The sequence below is a fragment of the Halichoerus grypus genome, chromosome 7, assembly GCF_964656455.1.
Source record: "Halichoerus grypus chromosome 7, mHalGry1.hap1.1, whole genome shotgun sequence".
NCBI classification, from domain to species: Eukaryota; Metazoa; Chordata; class Mammalia; order Carnivora; family Phocidae; genus Halichoerus; species Halichoerus grypus.
The window spans coordinates 130,275,075-130,294,596 of record NC_135718.1 but is presented as its reverse complement, the minus strand read 5'-3'; the positions used below and the strand labels follow the sequence as shown (position 1 = coordinate 130,294,596).

At 54.6% G+C, this 19,522-nt stretch overlaps 1 protein-coding gene across 1 annotated transcript in view; it reads left to right on the top strand.

Annotated features, from left to right (window-relative positions):
• Positions 1-1,059: 1,059 nt before the first annotated feature.
• Positions 1,060-19,522, top strand: part of LRRN2 (leucine rich repeat neuronal 2) — a 61,911-nt gene continuing 43,448 nt past the window's right edge. Inside the window, exon 1 of the mRNA XM_036075899.2 lies at positions 1,060-1,408. The gene's annotated coding sequence lies outside the window, so the exon portion shown is untranslated. The remainder of the gene's footprint in view (positions 1,409-19,522) is intronic.

Below are 19,522 nucleotides of genomic sequence, written 5' to 3'. Positions count from 1 at the left end.
AGTACCTTGGGCTCCCCCTCGCCCACTCCCCTGTGGTTGGTTCTGCAGGCTGCTCAAAACCCAGCCGCGGGGTGTGGCCTATCATGGAGCTGAGCTTGTGTGCATTCTGAGTGATCCAGCCTGAAGGCCCCCCACCCCCAAGGCAAGGGCCTCAAGCAGTTGCTTCCCGCAGAAGACTCACTCTACGAAGCCCCAGTCAGTAATAGTGACCCAGCTTTGCTAAGGCACCGGGCAGCAGCCCGGCACCCCCCCCCCCCCCCCCCCCCGCCCCAGCACCGATCAGCTCCTGCTCTCCTTTCCCCATGTTCATAGCACAGCCAGCAGAACAGGCATCCCCCAAAGCCAAGCTCCTGAGCGGACTTGCCAGTTCCTGCCTAACACCTGTGTAGGTTGCCATCCTTCACTTAGGGTCATGATGGGATCTTCCAGAATGCCAGAGCTGCCAGCTCAGGGGGCAATGCTGGAAGGGCATGAGAACTGGTGGGGGGCGGGGTGGGTATTCCACTTCATTCTTGAGGATGAGAGGTGCCTGTGCCCGGGAACAAGTTCTAACCCATTCATTGTATTCCTCAGTCCGCTGTTAACTTGGGAGGGTGGCAAAAATGTGGTCTTCCGAGCACGCTATGCCTGCCAGACGCACCTGTCCTCTAAAAGCTGCTGAATTTCCCCCTCTGTCCTCCTGGCCTTTGCAGGAGGCTGAGGCAGTATCAGAAGGGCCATCCCCTTTCCCCTCAGATCTGGGCTCCGTGCCCCCTTCTCTCAGCCAAGCCTGGCGTCCAAAGGCACAGGACCACCCCCGGCCCCAGCGACTCCAGCCTTAGCATCGGCCGCACCCAACTCCTCCCTCCGGGGTGCGTGTGCGCGTCAGGGAGAGGGGGGCCTCCGGCCACTCAGGAGTTAAACTGGCAGCGGGACCGGAGGGGGGGGGCGGTGGCGTGGCATGCAGGCGGGGAGGAGGCGACCGGAGCGGGGCGCGGAGGTTGGGAGAGCGGCGGCGAAGCGGGCGGGCAGGTTGGGCGCGAAGCCGGGAGGAGGGGCGCGCGGCGGGGCGCGGGGCGCGCGAGGGCCTGCTCGGTGCACTTGCGGCCGCGCCGCGCGGAGGGAGCGCCCGGCTGTCGCCCGCCGGCCTCCGGCCACGACGCGCAGGGCGGCGCGGAGCCCGGGGCGCGGACGGCGCGGGCGGGGGCGGCGAGGACGGCGATTCTGCGGCCGCGCTCGCCCGGCCGGGGCCCAGGACCGCTCCCCGGACAACTCGGCGGCGGGGAAGGCGCCCGCGACCCTGCCCGGCCTGCGCGGGCGGCGGCGGCGCGGAGGGAGGGTGCGCCCCGGCCTCCCCCAGCCCAGCCCCGGGCCGAAGCCGGAGCCGAGCGGCGGACGGCGGCCCCGGGAGCCCGGACGGCGCCCGCGGGTGAGTGTGCGGCCCCGGGCTGAGCCCCGGGCGGCGCGGGGGGCCGTCGGCGTGGCGGCGGGGGGACGCGGCGGGAGCGGCTGGGCTCGGGGTCCCCGCCGCCGGGTTTCCCCCCCTCCCCCTTCCCCTCCCCCCCGCCGGGCCGGCCGGGGGCTGGGGGAGGGGCGGGCCGCGGGCGGCCGCGGGGACGCCGGCCCCGGGAGCCGGGGACTCCGGGAGGGAGGCGGCCGCCGGCGCTGACGGAGGCAGGGCGGGAGAAGGTAAAGAAGGCGGCCGACCGCGCGGGCAGCACCGGAGGCGGCAGGGGAGGGGGCGGCTGGGCCTTAATCCCGCCGGGGAGGCCCGAGCCGCCCCAAACTGTTGCTGGGTAGAGCGGCGCCCGGAGATGTCGGGGAGCCGAGAGGTGGCCGAGGGGATAGGGAAGGCGGGACAGGGGCGGACTGGCGGGGTGGAAGCTCTCCGGGGCCGCGGGGACCTCCCCTTGCTTGGAGCTCAGGTGTCCGTGCGGAGGGACAAGGTGGCCTTGGTGTCTGTCCGAAGTATCTGGAACCAGGAACCAGGCTTCTCCCGGGCCGGCAGGGGTCTGTCCGCAGCCCGAGATGGGACATTTGGGGTGGGGGATGGGCCGGCCTTGGGCCCAGCCTGGGGGCCCTGGGAGTGGCAAGCGGCTTCGGAAGGACAGGTCTGGGCCCACCGCGGCACCCAGGAGACAGGAGGGGTTGGCCAGCCACAGGTGGTCCGTCTGTCCTGCAGGCGAAGGGCGGCGCAGGCTCTGACTGCCCAGCCAGCGAGGAACCGCCGGGTGTGAGGGCGAACTGACCTCCATTTAGGGCTGAGCTGAGAAGCTAAAGAGGTGCAGGAGACCTGGGCACTGGGGGTGGGCCCTAGGGGTGTTGCTGTGCACACACACACCCCCCCCCCCCCCCCCCCGTCCCTGTTCTTCCTCCCCCGCGGAAAGAACAGGAAGGAAAATGTCAGCTGGGCTTTGTGCTCTGTTCCTCAGGCTGCCGCAGCTCCCATCTGTTGGAGCCAACGCAGCTTCTAATTGGGCGAAGGCAGGGTCGGGAAGGGGTGGGCTGGGCACAGCATTCAGTTGCCAGAGATGGACGGGTCAGTGCGCAGTTTGAACACCCCAGGTGGTGGGGTGGTAGAGAAAACAGCCTCCCGGGGTCAGGGTAGTAGAGACAGCTCCCCCCCAGCTTGGTCACCATCATTGAGATTTGTGTCTTTCCACGCACCCAGGCCAACAGCAGACTCCCTCCTCCCCGCCAGCCTGGGATGGGCTCTGGCCGGGTGTCTTCTTCCTGAGTGAGAAGGCCAGGATTGGTTCCCACTGCCCACTGCTTCTTAAAGGTCCCACCAACACAGATCACTGGGCATGGGATGGGCAAGGGCTGTGATTAGGGCATTGAGACAACCCCCCCTTGCCTGTTGTTATCAGAAAAAAAGTCAGATGTAGGTGGCCTGACCCACTTTCCCGGCTGGCCAGGTGCCCTTGTGTGGAGAGGGAGGAAAGAGAAGGGCACAGCTGGGGGTCTGAGCCTTCCAGGCCCTTCTCTCTCCCCCTGGGCTGGTTCACCCTGAGTGTCCTCCTTCCTGCCTAGGGGGTCCCTCTGGACCTGGATGGGGCCTCATTCTCTGGCAGGGATGGAATTAAGGGCACAGTACTTCAGGGATTGAGACCTGCCCGGGGCCTGGTGGACACCTGGTATCCAGGAGCACCCCCAGATGCACACCGTCCCCCTGGCACAGCCTGACTAACCCCAAGGAGGCAGCAGAGGCAGTGGGAACTCAGGGGTCTACTGAGATGAATTCCCCCAGCAAGCTGAGACAGCAGCTTTCCTCTGTAACTGTCCACGATTGCTCCCCACTTCCGTTCTTTTCTCCCTATGCCTCCCTCCTTCTTCCTCTTTCTCTCCTCCCCTCACTCTCTTTCTTCCACAGGCATCTCCTTGTTTCCCTTTCCCTCACACTGCTCTCCAAGACCTCTCCCTCCCTCCCTTCCTGATCTCTGTCTCCATCTTTGCCCCCCTTCTCTTCTGAAAACTGCAGCATAAACCACAAGCCAGGCAGGTGCGATCGGTTCCCGAACATCCTGAAGGTGGGGACACACACACTGTTGGCTTTGCTGTATCCCCTTTGCAGAGGAGGAGCCTGGGCGGGTGGGCCTGGCAGCGACATTTCCCTGGCATGCCCCTGTCCCCTGCCATTTACCCCTCCTAGCCCACCCCTATCCATCTTTTTATTTGAAAGAAAGTCCATTGCTTTAAAAATAAAAAAAACCATTCGCAATTTATTGAGCACCTACTATGTGCCTGGTACTATTTTAAGAGCTGAGGATATAGCAATTAAACAAACCTCCATGTCTCAGGGCAGAACTGAACTTGTATCTGGACTTCCCAGCTGATTATTTCTGCGCCCACCAGGCTCTTTCAAAGACCCGCTGCTTGGGGGCGGGGGAGGGTAGTGTGAACAATCCTAGTGAATTGTCGTCATCATCATCACAGCGAGTGACCTCTAGCAGGACAGGCTTAGCTCCTTACAGCATACCACTTACCACAGAGCTTACAGACCCAGGGTCATCCTGTCCTTAAGACATTTCTGATCTGAAAGGCTGGACTGTTCATATCTCTCCACTTATCTGAGAGGTGGAGCAGACAGCCAGTGTTTTAGACAGAGAACGGAGAAAGAAACAAATGTGTTATTTAGCACCTACTAAGCACCAGTCTGTCAGGAGCTTTACAAAAATTATCCTATTCGATGCTCCTGACAATCTAAGGTCCAGATTATCATCCCCTTCTTCATAGCTAGGATACTGAGGACCACAGAGCATAAACTACTTGTCCTAGGTCACATAGGTCTCTGTTTTGAAATCACTAATTGTCTGCAGTTCCTTTCTCGCACAGCTGTCCCAAGTTACACTGTAACCGCCTTTTTCAGAAGCGTGCCTCTTCTCCTCAGAGTATTAGAATATATAAGGATCTGCTGCATTCAGATTCATGGCATGAGTAAGTTTTCTCAAGTGCTCGGGGAGGGCTTCTTGGAGGAGTTGGGACCCTGAGAGGGGAGGCGGGAAGGGCAGCGGATCTTCCTCATCCCACACAGATGGGTGACAAGCCGTAGGCAGGCAACCACCCCCCACCAACACCCCCACTCTGCATCCAGGTAGAATTGATGGGAAATTGCTGTTTTCATTCAGGGTCAGGCTGTAGGAGCTTGGTCCATGGCCAGTAAATATTGGTGTTCTCAGCCTCCTTGGGCAAGCCTGGACGCTATAAAAGCTCCAAGGCCAAGAGTGGGGGTAGGAGGGAGGCTTTGAAGCACGCAAGAGCTACCGGGAAGGACAATGGGCGGGGGCTGGATGGAGCAGGAAAGGGGGAGAGTGATCAAGGAACAAAAGGGGAGGAGCACAAAGGCAGAAGATAAACTGGGAAACAACAAAAACAGAAGGCAAGGGACAAGACAAGCAGACAGGGCAGACAAGGTGTGCGGTGGGATCGCTAAGAGAGCGAGTTAGAAGGGCGCTTTTATCTTCTACTTCCCTGAGAAGCTTGGTTTCTCCGTCCTGCTGCTCAGACGCTGGAATAGTCACCAAGTTAGCCTTAAACGGGCACTGGCTTCTGCAGTCAGCCCATCTTTTCTAAGCATGTACTGTGCGCCCAGCCCCGTGCTAGGTGCTAGGGACAGAGACTCATCAGATGTTGCCCCTGCCTTCCAGGAGTTCACGGTAAGAGCGTAGAGTCTGGAGCCACACCGCGAGGGTTCAAATCCAGGCTCCACCTGCGTGGAGCTCCACTTCTAGCTGAGTGACATTGGATATGTCACCTAACCTCTCTGTGCCTCGGTTTCCTTGTATCTAAACGGGATAATCGTAGTACCTACTTCAGAGAGTCGTTATGATGATTAAATGAGTGAATACATGTAGCGAGCTCGGAACAGTGGCTGGCATAGTAAATGCCGTGTGACTACCATTATCATTAAGTGGGGGGTCAGTCTTACAACAGTGAAGCAAGTACCATAATACAGGGTACAGGGATGCGCTGATAGAGAGGTGACTGGCTCCGTCTGCAGGTTAGGAAATGGTTCTCAAAGGACGTGACATTTGGGGCAAGGCTTGAAAAGGAGTCAGCCGGGCACAGATGGTGGGTCTGGGGACCGTGGTGCCGAGGGGGGTCTGGGGCCCCAGAGTCGTGGATGCTGCGCTGTATGCGTGTCGCCATCTGTGGATCTCAGGAACACCTGGGACATGTCCCACCTTGGCCTCTTTGTCTCCAGCGCTCAGAGCTGAGCTTCCAGTGGGGCTGGCAGGTTGCCCAGAACATCCCCACACTTTTCAGCCTAACACTGTTGGCCTTTGGGCAAGGGATCTGGTGCATCCCTGCTGGGCCTGGTCTCATGACCATGGCCTCTCAGATGTTCACATGGGCTGAGGGAGCTGCCTTTTAGGAGGTGAGCAGAACCAGGTTTGGTTTAGAACTCAGTTTCTCTTTGTACATTTCTTCCCCCCACTCCTTCCCTGCTGATCAGCATTTGATGGACTTGAAGTGGGTCCCGCGTTGAAGAGGAGGCAGGGGGTTCCTGGGGCAACAGCTGTGTCTCAGCCTCCACCTCTCACACTGAAATGGCACTCACGATAGCCGCGGGCGTCTACTGAGCACTTACTACGTGCCAGGCGCTATGCCAAGTGCTTTACGTACGTTAGCCCATTAAATCCTCCAAAACACCCCTATTGGGTAGGTACTTTTATTATCTCGAATTTAAACACAAGGAAACCAAGACTCACGTTCAGTAACTTGCTCAAGGAGTGCAGCTAGAAAAAAAAAAAACAGAGGAGTTAATATTCTCTCTGACCCGAAGGCTCCTGCACCACTCCCAGAATCCAGTGCCCCTTGGACCTCCTGGAACATTCTCTGGGAGCATCCTGCCCATTCCCCTCCCTCCGTAGGCTGAAAAGTTCCCAAGTCCCGTCCAAGCTGGGAACTGCCTGTCCCCTTTGGGGGACCTTCAGAGAGGGTTTCCCCTCTTCTTGCCCCTGTAGGTCACAGTTCTTCGAGAGCCAACATTGCTTCCTTCTGTTTCAGCTCGGTGCCTCTGGGGCCGCAGGGAGCCAGGGGCCTTGGAGAAGGGGGACCTGAGAGCCAGTCCCCACAGCCACAGTAGTGGGAACCAATATGAAGGTGACTGCTAGGAGACATGAGGATGGGGCACGGAGCCCAGATTAGGCAGATTAGGTGGGGATGGTTTGGAATTAGTGCCGTCAGTGGGAAGGCTTGTGTGTCTTGGGAGGAACAAGTACAATCCTTCACATTTACAAACATGTCACAAGGTGGATCATCCAGGAAAAAAACATATGCAAGAAGAGGCAGCAGAGTTAGACAGCCAGCATGGGTCCCCAGGAAAAGTGGGTCTGTCTTACCTGACCCTGTCTTTTTAGAGACAAAGGAGGAGGAGAGAAGAAAGGCAGAAAAGGTTATGTTCCTCTATAAAGTGTTCTCAAAATGAACATTCAAAGGCAGGGGATGAAGTGTCTGTCTTTGGCCTGGGAGGGCAAAGGTGCGACATCCAGGGGAGGGAGCGAGCACAGAGGGGCAGCTGCTGTGCAAGCTAGAAATTAAAAAGCTGTGTATGGGGGGGGGGACTTGACACTTGCCCTTGCCTGAAAGTGCCCCCCCTTCTACTTTTGGACAGACCTCCCAGTGGGATGAAGGTAGCTGGGGCTCACACAGCTCCAGGCCTCTGAACTTCAGAAGGTGCTTCCCCGGAGTTGGTCCAGGAGTGGAATCCTGGAATCCCACTTCTAGAAGGGACTTCCAGAATGTTCCTGTCCATGACCCATCTCTGAGCCATCTCAGACAAAGCGTGGGCCTGGGATCTCTTCATTCAGCAAGTATTTATTAAGCATCTGTGCCAGGCACTGGGGGCACAGAAAACAGTGAGCACCCAGAGATCTCCGCTCTTGAGGAGTTTAGACTTTATGGTCTGGGGAATACAGTGAAATGAATAGTACGTTTGAGAATGGCAAGTGCTGGAAAAAAAATAAAGCAAGGCGGGGGCAGTGGGACAGTCTGTGTTAGGAAGAGGAGAGTTTGTAATTCTGCACAGGATGGCCTGGGGAGACCTTGCTGAGAAGGTGACTCGTGAGTAAAGATGAAGTGGCAGAGAGATGGGAAGGGTGCGCCAGGCGGAGGGAGCAGCAGGTGCAGGGGCTCAGAGGCGGGGCTGTGCCTGGTGGGTTTGAGGGACATGAGGAGGCCAGAGCTTGGAGAGCCCTGGAGTTGGAGTGAAGAGTTTTCCTCAGAGCCAGATGGGGAGGCATTGCAGGGATTAGGGCAAGGGTGACAGGACCCGACCCTTTAAAACTTGAGGTTTCCTCTGTCCATTTCAGTATTTCCCTGGGTGGCTAGTCAGGACCTTCTCTAGCCATCGAAGCCAATGGGGTCCATCAGTCCTTACCCACTCAGTCCCCTTTCCACGGGGACTGTCTCCCAGGCAGGGTGGGCTCTGGGATGGGGGAGAATGTAAAGAAGCATAAGACACGATCTTTACTGGTAAGGAAACCCACCAGTCAGTTGGGGAGGCAAAACTTACACTCACAAGCAATAACGAGGGAATAATACCAGACAGTTATTTAAAACCAAGTGCTAAACTGTGTGATTTAGACTATAAATGTTATCAGAACTGCGAGCTCTGTGTGGGAGTATATAGGAACGCTTCCTCGAGGAGGTGCGTCTGACTTGGGCCTGGGAAAGGGGGTGCAGTGTGGCTCTGCAGAGGGGAGGGCTCTCCCGTGGGCAACTTCCAGCTTGGGGAGTGGGAGGGGGAGAAGGGTGACCGAGGCGGGGGCATGCATGGGAGGAAGGCCCAAGGGCAGGCCCTCAGTCGCTGGTACAGTCCTTACCCCAGCATCCTGGGACGGGAGAGCAGCCCTTCAGAGAATGAAAACCACGCTCCTGTGCTCTTGCCCTCTCCTCTGGAGAGCCAGCCATCTCTGTCCTGTGAAGCCCTCTTGCTTTGAGAAGGCCCTGTTTCCAGCTCTCCAGTTGTTTTCCTATATCTGCACTCTCCTGGTCTGCTGCCGTCCACCAGCCTCCCCCCTTCCCCCTCCCCCCCTGGCGAATCCCCCCCAGCTGGTTCTCTCTAATTCCCATGAGCTCCATTTTTCCACCCTGTCTGCAGCCAGCTTCTTGTCGCCCTTCCCCTCACCGCCTAAGCTCCTGTTGGGTAGGTTACTCCTAGGCCATTCCAGTTAGTTTCACTTAGAGTGAACTGGAAATAAAATTGTGCCGAAAGGAGCAAACATTCCCCTATGGGGGTGGCGGGGCGCGGTGTGAGTCTGTCCTCACCCTGGAGAGAGGCTGCCTGGGGCTTGGCGGTTTGGGCTCACTCCAGTTACGTGGAGAGAGATCGCTCTGGAATGGAGTGGGACCCCTTGATAGTGCCCTGGCCCACCAGGGCCACAGGCGGACCCTCCCTGCCCCGGCCGCGGGACCAAGCCGTCTGCTCAACAGCCTTCTCCCCCTCCTCTGGGCCGTGGGCAGCCTGAGAAAGGAGAGCCCAGCAGCTCTACCCCAGAGGCTCCTGGCGCAATCTTTGGAAGACACAGGCCTAAGCCCGAAGCTGTCCTCATGGCTCACAGACAGAGGGACCAGAATCAGAGCTGGGTTAGAGCCGCTTCCCTAACCACAGGCCCTTGGGCATTTGACCTAACCTCTCTGAGCCTCCGTTTCCTCATCTATACATCTGGGTTAATAGTGCCCACTTCATGGGGTGGTTAATACCAAGAGCTAACATCGGTGAGTGCTCGGGATGTACTGAAAGCTTTACCTCATTTATCTCATTTAATCCACAGAACACTGTGAAGTAGATACGATTTCCCCCCATTTTTCAGTTGAGGAAACCACGCTGGGAAGCATTAAGTAACTTGCCAGAGGCCACACAGCCAGCTAGTGGCAGAGCCGGGATTCAGCCCCAAACCTTTCCGACGCCAGAACCCTGGTTCTCAGGCACCACATTAAAGGAGCTAATCTGTGTAAAGTGCCTGCTACAAAGTAGAAGCTCAATAAATGTGAGTTCCTTTTCTCCTCCATGTCCCCAGGGCCGCTCCTCCAAAGAACAGCTTTCCCCACCACATCACATTTCTTTTCCAGCATCCCCTGAGACATTTGACAGAGGGAGCGATGAGAATGAGCTGTCGGCTTATACCAAGGGTAAAAATAAGGCTGAGAGAGGGCGAGGAATTTGCATAAAATCTTAAAACACCAGGGCTGTGATTAATACCCGGGGCACCTTTCTTGTAAGAGTTTTGTTTCGCTGTACTGGGCCCTCGGAGGTCAGCAGGGGGTGTCTTGCAGAGGTAAGAACAGAGGCCATGCCGAATGGGAGGAGGAACAGAGCCCACCGTGCCCCCCAGGGGCAAGTCAGGGCCTGCCCCGCCTGCAATGCTAGAGTTGATCATTACAGGCCTCAAAAGGTGCTAGCAGGAAGATTCTAAGACCTGTGCTTTCTGAACTTGGGTACTGGTTTCCCGAGTTTGTTATAAATAATCTGAGGACTCCTCTGGATAAATCCAGGAAGAGGACAGACAGTATTAGAGGTCAGAGTATGGGAAGGAAGGATGCTCTCTCCACTTTATGACTATGAAATCAGCATCCCTTCTGCACCAGGTGCAGTGCCGAGCGATGTGGGTGAGTAATGGGCAACAAAGAACAAGGTCATGGCCTCAGGGAACTTTCAGTCTGATGGGAGAGATTGTACACTGCATACACAGTTCCATCTGACCTTCCCTGGAAATAAAAATAAGAACAGATGATGGCAGAGGAGTCTGAATATAGGGGTGCTTACGGAATGCTGAGGAGAGAGCCGAGACAGGTGGGTTCCCCAAAACATCCCTCCTGCTCTCCTCCCTGGGTCCCCCTTTCCTGGTGGACATAGAGACCCATCTCTCTGCACACCCCATTGGGACAGCCCAAGCCTGCCGACATTCACACTCCAGGGGCAGTCCGCAGGGTTCCTCCGGATTTCCTCGCAAGGATCCCCCAGGGAGGAAAGAAGGCGTCCAGGTCATGGTACCTTAAAACCTGTGGCAACCGAGAGTCCTCTGGTCATGTGGCTTTCAGACATTTCTAGAAATGGATCCGTTTTTGTTTTTGTTTTCAAAACAAAGTATACAGCTGACCCTCGAACAGCACAGATTTGAACCGTGCAGGTCCGCTTACACGTGGAGGTTTTTCAAAAATATATCGGAAAAACTGTTTTGTAAATAAATATGAATTTCTTTGTCATATCGTTCTCATTTTTGATGTCCAGCGTTAGTAACACGTTTAAGACCTCCGGTGCTTTGTATCCTGTAAGACAGTATCGAAATAGGTACTGACAGATGATTCATCTTATAAACAAATGACATAAACTTACGGTATCAATAAATACAGCCCAGCGCTGTAAATATATTCTCTCTTCCTTTTGAATTTTATTTGATTTTTTTTTTTTTTTAAGTAGACTCCACACCCAGCATGGAGCCCAACACAGGGCTTGAACTCACGACTGTGAGATCAAGACCTGAGCTGAGATCAAGAGTTGGACCCTTAACTGACTGAGCCGCCCAAGCTTAGTCTTTTGACATTCTTAACAACATCTTTTCTCTAGTTTACTTTATTGTAATACAGTGTATAATACATATAACATGCAAAATATGTGTTGGTCAGTGGTTTATGTTAGCAGAAGGGCTTCTGGAAGGTCAGTAACAGGCAGATTCCTGGCCTCCCAAAGACGTTCGCCTACGAATCCCCAGAACCTGTGAATATGTTACGTTATACGGCAAGAGGGTATTAAGGTTGCAGGTGGAATTAAGGTTGCTAATTAGCTGCCCTTCAAACAAAGAGATTATCCTGAATTATTATCTAGGTAGGGCCAATGTAATCAATCGCAGGCGTCCTTTAAATGTGGAAAAGGGAGGCAGAAGTCGTTAGAGCAATGAGAGGTGAGAAAAGACTTGCCAAAAGACTTCCATCTTGAGAAGACGGAAGGGGCCATGAGCCAAGGAATGTGGGCAGCTCTAGAAGCTGGAAAAGGCAAGGAAGCAGATTCTCCCCTCCGAGCCCCCAGGAGGAGCACAGACCTGCCTGACGCTCTGGCTTTAGCCCAGTGAGACCCATTTGGGACTTCTGGCCGTCTGAACTATAAGTCAACAAATGGGTTGTTTTAAGCCGCTAATTCTGTGGCTCTACGTGGCAGCAGCAGGAGGTTAATATAAGGCTGCTGCCAGTGGAGGAAAGCTGGGGGACCGGAACCCCACGGCCTCGGCCTCCTCCTGGCCCATAATCGCAGACGAACCCCTCCAAACGGAAGCTCTGGGGAGCTCGGTTGGAGATACACTGTGTGTGTGTGAAGCACGATCCAGTTGTTTTCCAGATAATGAAACTGAGGCCGCAGAGAGAAGGGCCTGTGTCAGAGGCCACACTGGGCTAGCAGAAGGGCGGGGGCTGCTCCTGTCTTGTCAGAAATCTCGGGGGCTTACACGCATTCGCTCGTCCACTCATCCGTTTTCAACAAGTGTTACATGTGTGTTCTTGCAATAAGCACGGGGCAGAAGCAAAAGTGAGTTTCCAGGGGAAGATGGGAGAGCGTTGCCTGAATGCTGGTCCTGCCTGCAGCCCCTCCCTGACTCAGTTTCCTCCAAACCCGGACAGTCAGCACAGGCTGCTTAGGGCCCCAGGGCCAACCCCCAGCTGGGCCTTATCACAGCCACCTGCTCAGGGTGCAGGCACAGCTCCATGAAGGGCGGGGCTCGGCCCCCTGGCCGCCTCGCACCTGCCCTCCCGCAGCACCTGACTGCAGGGCCGCAGGGGTGCCGGACGGGCCTAGGGAGGGGGGCCAAGGCCCGGAATCAGCACCCTGAGAGTAGAGCACCTTCTCTCCCCTCTGCCAGGCATGTGGACCCTCCCAGCTCTCCCCACAGCACACCTGAGCCACGGGGCCGGCCCCAGGGCTTCCGGTATTGGTCCTGGTATTGGTCTCCATGGCAACCCCGCATTTGCCGTTCTGGTTTCTAATGACTTATTGGCATGTGTGGTAATTTGCAGAGCTTGGCAGGCAGAGCTGGGGGAGCTAGTGAGGAGGTGGGGGGGGCAGCGAGAGGGCCACGGTGGGGAGGGGGTTGGGGTTTGGGATGAGAGAGGCATGCTCTTCATCCCGCCCCACCCTTTCTAGTCCCTGCTGATTAATCTCTGGAGTAAGGGAGCTGCTTCCGGTCCAGGGCCTCCTCTCTCAGGAGCATCAGCTTTCTCCCGGCCCCGAGAGGGAGACAGATGGACAGACAGATGTAGAGTACAGCTGCTCACCTGTCAAGCAGAGGCGGGCAAGCGTGGGGGGGGCGGCCAACAGCCGTGTTCATCCCCGGCAGGTCAGAGCGCTTGTGTTTCCTGACGTTCTCCTGCCTGCTCCCTGGGCTCACTAGTCGCTCTGCCTCATGCGGAGGGAAGCAGGGAAGGTCTGTCGCCAGGACGAGTCCTTGCAGCTCCCTGGCCTTCGCAGGCTCAGAGAACCAAGCCCGGCAGCACTGAATGAAATGCCAGACTGCATAGGTAGTGGGTGAAGCAGCCAAACAATCAAAGGGGGCAAGACGAGCGAGCGCCTGACCCTCTGCACTTTTCTTCAGCAAAACTTACCCAACCTCAAAAGCAGCTCCCCAGGTTAAGGCAGTAGGGAGTCTCTGACTGGGTTGCTAGAGCCTTCCTGCGCACTTCTCTGCCTCCACTTTGCGTCCGACTCTCTCCATTCTGTTCTGTTTGTGCACCATAAGAGGTGGCCCCATGTGCCACAAAGATCACTGTCTTTAAAGTTGGATACCTCTGGGTTAGGATCCTGTGGCCACTGCTTACCAGCTCTATGACCTTGGACATGTTTCTCTACCTGTCTTTGAGCCTTGATGTGCTGATCTGTAAAATGGGGTTGACGTACCCATCTCACATGTTGTGGAAAGGAAACCAGCTCATACTCGTAAAATGCTTGCACCTAGTAAGCACCAATAAATACTAAAGAATATTAAAAGTCATCTTTTATCTACACAAATACATAGGAGCAATGTGATCAGTAATTTTAAAAATTCCAGTGGGCTTGGTAGGGTTTTCTTTTTTAAGTATTTGAAAGTAGTCTTCATTTATTCAGTAAATATTTATTGAGTATCTACTGTGTACAAAATACTGGGTCAAGTGCTGGGTCTTTCCTGATATTTTGTGATTAGGGTGGAATTAGGCTGCGTGTACATTCTCTAAGCATATCACATCCGATGGGAGACGGAGGGAGAGGGAGGCCAAGGAGGGCCAGTAGTCTCGGGAGGGTGGTCCAAGGTCAAACACAGAAGTGGATCATCCGTGGATTTCTGAGAAGTGGCTAGCCCCAAGAGAAAGGTGTGCATTGTGAAGGCTCTGTCCGGGTCCTGTGCAGACAGACCTGCTGCCTGACTCCTCAGAAACAGTGAGTCTGTTTTTGGAACTGGAAAGTGGGTGAAGGAGCCAGTGGGTGGCTGTTCCTCCACTTTCATAAGCCACTGCTGAGGCTTGAGGGGGCCGCCAGGGACCACCCAGCCACCAGACAGAAGAGGGGCAGACGCACCTACCCTCACCTGGGCACCTGAGCAGATCACAGCTCCCTCGGCTGGTGCTGGGTGGGAGGCGAGAGGAGCAGGGGGGAGCTGGGAGACTTGGCTTCCATCTCTGCCAGCAGATGGACTTCTGCCTGCAGCAGGAGTCTGTCTGTTCTTCCATCAGCCTCCCCACAGCCCCCTCCAAGACCGAGCAGCAGAGATGCGCACAACAGAACGTCAGACACGGCGGCGGCCCTGAGGAGTGTCTGGCCCATGCTTCCCCACCTTCTCATTCACGTTAGAGCACACATACACAGTGATGATGGCTCAGGGACTCTGACCCAAGGGCTGGGGTGGGGGGTGGGGATCAATATCTCAGCACGCCTGAACCCATTTGTGGCTCCCTGACATCATTTGGGAAGGTCTAGTTTAGCCAGTCCCCCCCAACCTGTTTTTATTGATGAGAAATCTGAGACTCCAGGAGGGGAAAAGACTTGCCCAAGGTCACACAGCATGTTGGTCTCGTCAGGACTACCTGTGAATCTCCTAACTTCTGACCCTGTGCTGTATCTATTACCTCTTCTTACGACTCCTCCCATTTTCTTTCCTGAACTTTCACTCTGGAGAATGTACTTCAGAGTGAAAGAGAATATAATTTCTCTAAGAGACTATTATTCCCAAATCTCATAAATTCAGGCTACACCCCTCCCCCCATCATCACCAGCCACTCTCCTCATGCAGTGAAGCCTTCGGCATCTGCCCATAGGCACCCTCTCCTTTCCCAGTCCATCCATTGTCCTGGTTGAGACCAGCGACTCCATGGGCTGCTCTTACTACCCTAGACCATCAGCCCTTCCCGCCTCAGCCAGTCACCTGAAAATCTGCCATCACCTGAAGATCACCTGGTGGAGCACCCTGCTTTCTGGTCACCCCCTGTTGGTCACCAAGCTTGCTTGTCCAGTGACTCCCGAACAACCATTCTGTGGCCTCATGGGGATCTTCCATCCACTGGCCCCCTCAGCCCCTCTCCTCTCTTGCCACCTATCACCTTCCTCTGCCTTTTCTTCTCCAAGTCCAGATACGTTCCATGTCCCATCATTTTAAGAACCGCCCCCTCCAGTGTCCCAGACTCTCTGGACCCCCTGTCTTGTTACTGCCCCCGTCTGGCAAAGCCCCAGTTCTGGATGAATCACTATCTGCTGCCTTCCACCTGCATCCAGATAACTCAACCCGCTTAGAAAAAGGCACAAAAGAAGGCAGATAGGTACCTCCAGAAATTCACCATCACTAACCCACCTTATTCTTCAGGAGTGCCTGGTGTTCCCACCACATTCCCCTAGCTGTCTCTCTCATGACTCTCCACAATGCCTGTTTCCTACCTTCTTCCCCAGACCTCAACCTACGCCCTCACTCTCTGTGGAGGACCTCACCTCCCACTTGCCAGAGAAATACAAGTCATTGGGCAGGACCCCTCAACTCATCGCACCAACTCCCCCACCCAACACACACCTGCCTCTGCGCCAGTCCTCGCTCCGCACCCCTTCCTGTTCCAGCAGAGGAGGCCAGGTTCCCGGTCCCAGTCCACTTCTCCCTCAACCTCTGGTCTTGGTCCCGCCATCTGGTCTCCTCGGGAACATCCTTCCCACCGTGCTCAAGCTTCTCCCATCTTCAAAAACAAAAGCAAAAGCCTTCCTCAAGCCCAGCTCCACTCCCTGCTCACACCTTGGGTCCTTTCTCCTTCTGAGCCAGGTCTCTTGGAAGAGTTGACTACCCTAGCGCTCCTCACATCCGCACCTCCGGCTTCTTCCTCTGCCCCACTTCAGCCTGGCTTCCTCCCCCATTGCTCTTCCGAAACAGCTCTCCGTATTGCTACACCAGGGAGCATATTTTAGTTCTCAGAAGCATTTTTCACTCCTTTTCTGACACTTTCCTTTCCCTTGGCTTCTCTGGTCCCATATTCCTGGCTTCCCTGCTCACTCCCAAGTCATCTTGCTGACTCATCCTTCCCTTCTCCAACTCTAAACGTTGGCGTTCTGTCTGGTCTGGTTCAAGGCATTCTCTTCCGACTAGACACTTGTCCCTAGGCCATCTCATGAAAGGCTTCTGTGATCAGCCCCATGCAAGTGACACCGAGAAGTACGGCTCTACCCTGCATCTTTTCATCTCAGTTCATATCCTTACATCCACCCACCTAGTTGACTCAGTTGGACGTCTCCAAAAACCTCAGACTTAGCATATCTAAAGACAGAGTCATGATTCTCCTCCTAAACCCTTCACTGCCTTCTCCGCCCCCTGCTGGGTCCCCCTCCAGCCTAACCTGTGTTTGTGAATGGCCCCTCCTCCAGCCAGTTGGGTACCCTGGGAGTCAGTGTCCAGGCTTTCCCCTCACCCCTCTGCGTCCAGTCCCTCACCAGTGCCTGTCTGATCCCCGGACAGCATGGAGACCGGCCACTCCTCCCTGTCTCCACTTTAGCCCAGCCTGCACCACTGGGGTCACCTTGTGACTGGCATGCGAGCATCTCCCCTTGCACTTCAAGTCCTGTCTCCAAATAGCCGCCAGAATGACCTTCTAGAGACACGAGTCTCTAGATCTGGTCACCATCTCTCATACTCTCAAAACACTTCAGTGGTTCCCAGTACCCTCCCTTGCTCTGCACTCTGCACACTGGCTTCTTCAGTTCTTTGACTGCTAGGCTCTTTTTGCCCTCATGGCCTTTACTCATGCTGTTCCCTGGCCCTTAGTCCCTCTTTCCACCCATACTGGTCCTCCCTAAACTCTTGTGATCTTTTAGATCTCCACCCAAATAGCCCTGCTTCGACAAGCTTCGCTAGGCTACCTCCAGAATCTTTTCAGGCCCCGTAGACACTCTCACAATGTCCTGGATGCTTCCTTCCCATAACGTGCATCATGATATCTAATTAGATAATTGGGTGTTTATTAGATAAATGTCTGTCTTTGCCAGTAGACTGTGACTCCATGAGAGGAAAGGCCCTAGCTATTGAGTTCACCATTGTGGCACTGGTGCCTGGCACCTATTAGGTGTTCAAAAAATATTTGGGGAGTGACTTCATTAGTGAAAGACCTTTAGATACAAAAAGGATCTCATGGGAAAAGCTGGAGAGAAAAGCTACCCTCTGAGTGTGGCATTGGTAGACCAGATAGCCGCTGCCTGGCCCCTGCTCCTCTCTCTTTTCCTTTCCTTTCTCTGTCCTTCCCTCACTAAAGACTCTGCCCAGATTCAAAGGGGACTTACTCTGATTTTCCAACCAGAGGTGCAGGTTGAAAGAACCAATTTCAGGAGCAATAACAATAATCATTCATATCTGAACAGTTCCTTACAACCTGCAAAGCTCTTTCACATACATTATGGTGTTTGATTTATCTGTGTCCCTGGAGCCACACCCCAGCTTCTGGTGCCTTAGGAACCCTTGTTTCACGGTGGGGGAACCTACAGCTCGGGACGGTTTGGTGGCTTTCCCACAGTCGGGGTCAGTCATTCGGAGTCCGTCACTTGAACCTGGTGTTTGTGGCCCCACTTCCGTGGGGCACCGCTCCATACACAGGCTTGTAGAAAAGAGCGGCTGGATTCCACAGTAGTGGAAGGAGGAGTGGTCCCAAAAAAGTCCACAAAAGACAAAAATCCACGTGGGGTGGGGAGGAGAGAGTGCGTCTGGAAGGTGACGTGCAGTTCGGTTTGCAGCAGGCTTATGTCCTATGTAATTAAGGCCAGTCCAAGTTGGCTTTGCAGAACCTGCCAGGCCTCTCACTTTCTCAGCTACTTACAACCCCTCATTCAAGGCTGGGACAGAGTCACTGATCCAGCCCTCTCTGGGGTCCCAGCAGCAGGAGCGCCCTGGGAATCCACAGAGTCAAGAGCAAGGGTGGCTGAGGCTGATGGAGGACAGTGACTCCTCACCCCCTGCCTCCTGAAGGACAAAGTCTGAGCTCTTGAGACATACACGGCCTCCCTGGCTTGACTTATGCCTACCTTGCCAGCCTATTTCCCTGCCACTCTTTGCCCCCAAAGGCCCAAGTAAAACCAGCTGCCCCTGGTTTCTCCACCATCCCATGCTGCTCATACCTCTCAGTTTGGCTCGGACCATTCCTTCTGTCTGGGTGCCCTTCGTATTCTCCTGGCTGACTCTTGCCATGCTTCAATACTTGGCACTAATGACATCTTTTCCAGGAAACCTTCCCCCAGACCCACAGAACTCCTCCCAGGTACTGGGCACACTCAACATATCCTATTAAAAAATCTCTCTTTGCTGTGTCTTCCTCTTCTGCTGGATAGGAAACTCCTCAAGGACACAGACTGTGACTTTCAGCACTCCAGTGCCTGGCATGTTGTGGTCACAACAACGATAGATAACGAAGGCTTATGATGTGCTAGACGCTGTGTGACGTGCTTGATATTAACTCGTCGGACCTCAAAAAAGCCTTATGTTCTAGGTACTATATCCTATTTTTTAAAAAACTTTTTATTTTAAAATATGCATAGGTTCACTGGAACTGCAAAGAAATGTCCAAGGAAGTGCTGAGTACCTTTCATCCAGCCCTTCTGGTATTAACACCGCACCGTACATAACTACAGTGCAATATCAAAACCAGGACACTGACATTGATGTAGATCATAGAGCTCATCCAGATTTCCCCGGTCATACATGCATTCGTGTGTGTGTGTGTGTGTGTAGCTTTGTGTACCCACCACCACAATCAAGGTTACTTACCTGGACCATCACCAGGCTCCCTGTGCCAACGTTTAGAGCAAAACACCCTCATCCCTAACCCCCGGCAGCCCCTCATCCGCCCTCCGTGTCTACAATTACGTTAATTCACAAATGTTACATAAATGGAATCACACAGTCTATAATCTTTTATTATTGGCTTCTTTTTTTTTTTCCATCAGCATAATTTCCTGGAGGTTCATCCAGGTTGTTGCCTGTTTTAGTAGTTTGCTCCTCTCTGTTGCTGAGCAGTATCCTGCGATAGGGAGCTCCTGCAGTTTAACTACTCATGCACCGCAGCACGTTGGCGTTACCCCATTTCAAGGGAGGAAACCGACTTGCCCCAGGTCGCACAGCTAGTAAGTGGCACTTAATATACATTTAGTAACAGGCACCCAGTAGTTGTTTATTGTACCAAGCTCAACTCATTGAGGACACTTCCTGCTCTTCTCTGGTGGTTTGCACCGAGGAGGTGCTCCACAGAGGGTTGCCAGTGAGCATGGGGAGGAGATGGCGTCTTACATTTGCACAGGTATCAGCCACGTCTAACGTATCCCTGTGCCTAGGCATTCGAGAGAGAGGGTGTAGGACCCTCCCAAGGTCTTACAGAAGCGCCCTTCCACGGTTTCTTGGAATATCAGAAAAGGAAAACTGGGGAAGTAAACATGATCATATACAGGGCTGGCACTTAATTGCCTAAAATGCCCAAAGCTGTTGGTTCCAAATTAATATATGCCATACTTGCGTGGTATTTTGCATCTGATTTGCAGGTTGCTCATTTTAGCACAACGCCGAGAACCCCTCTGGGC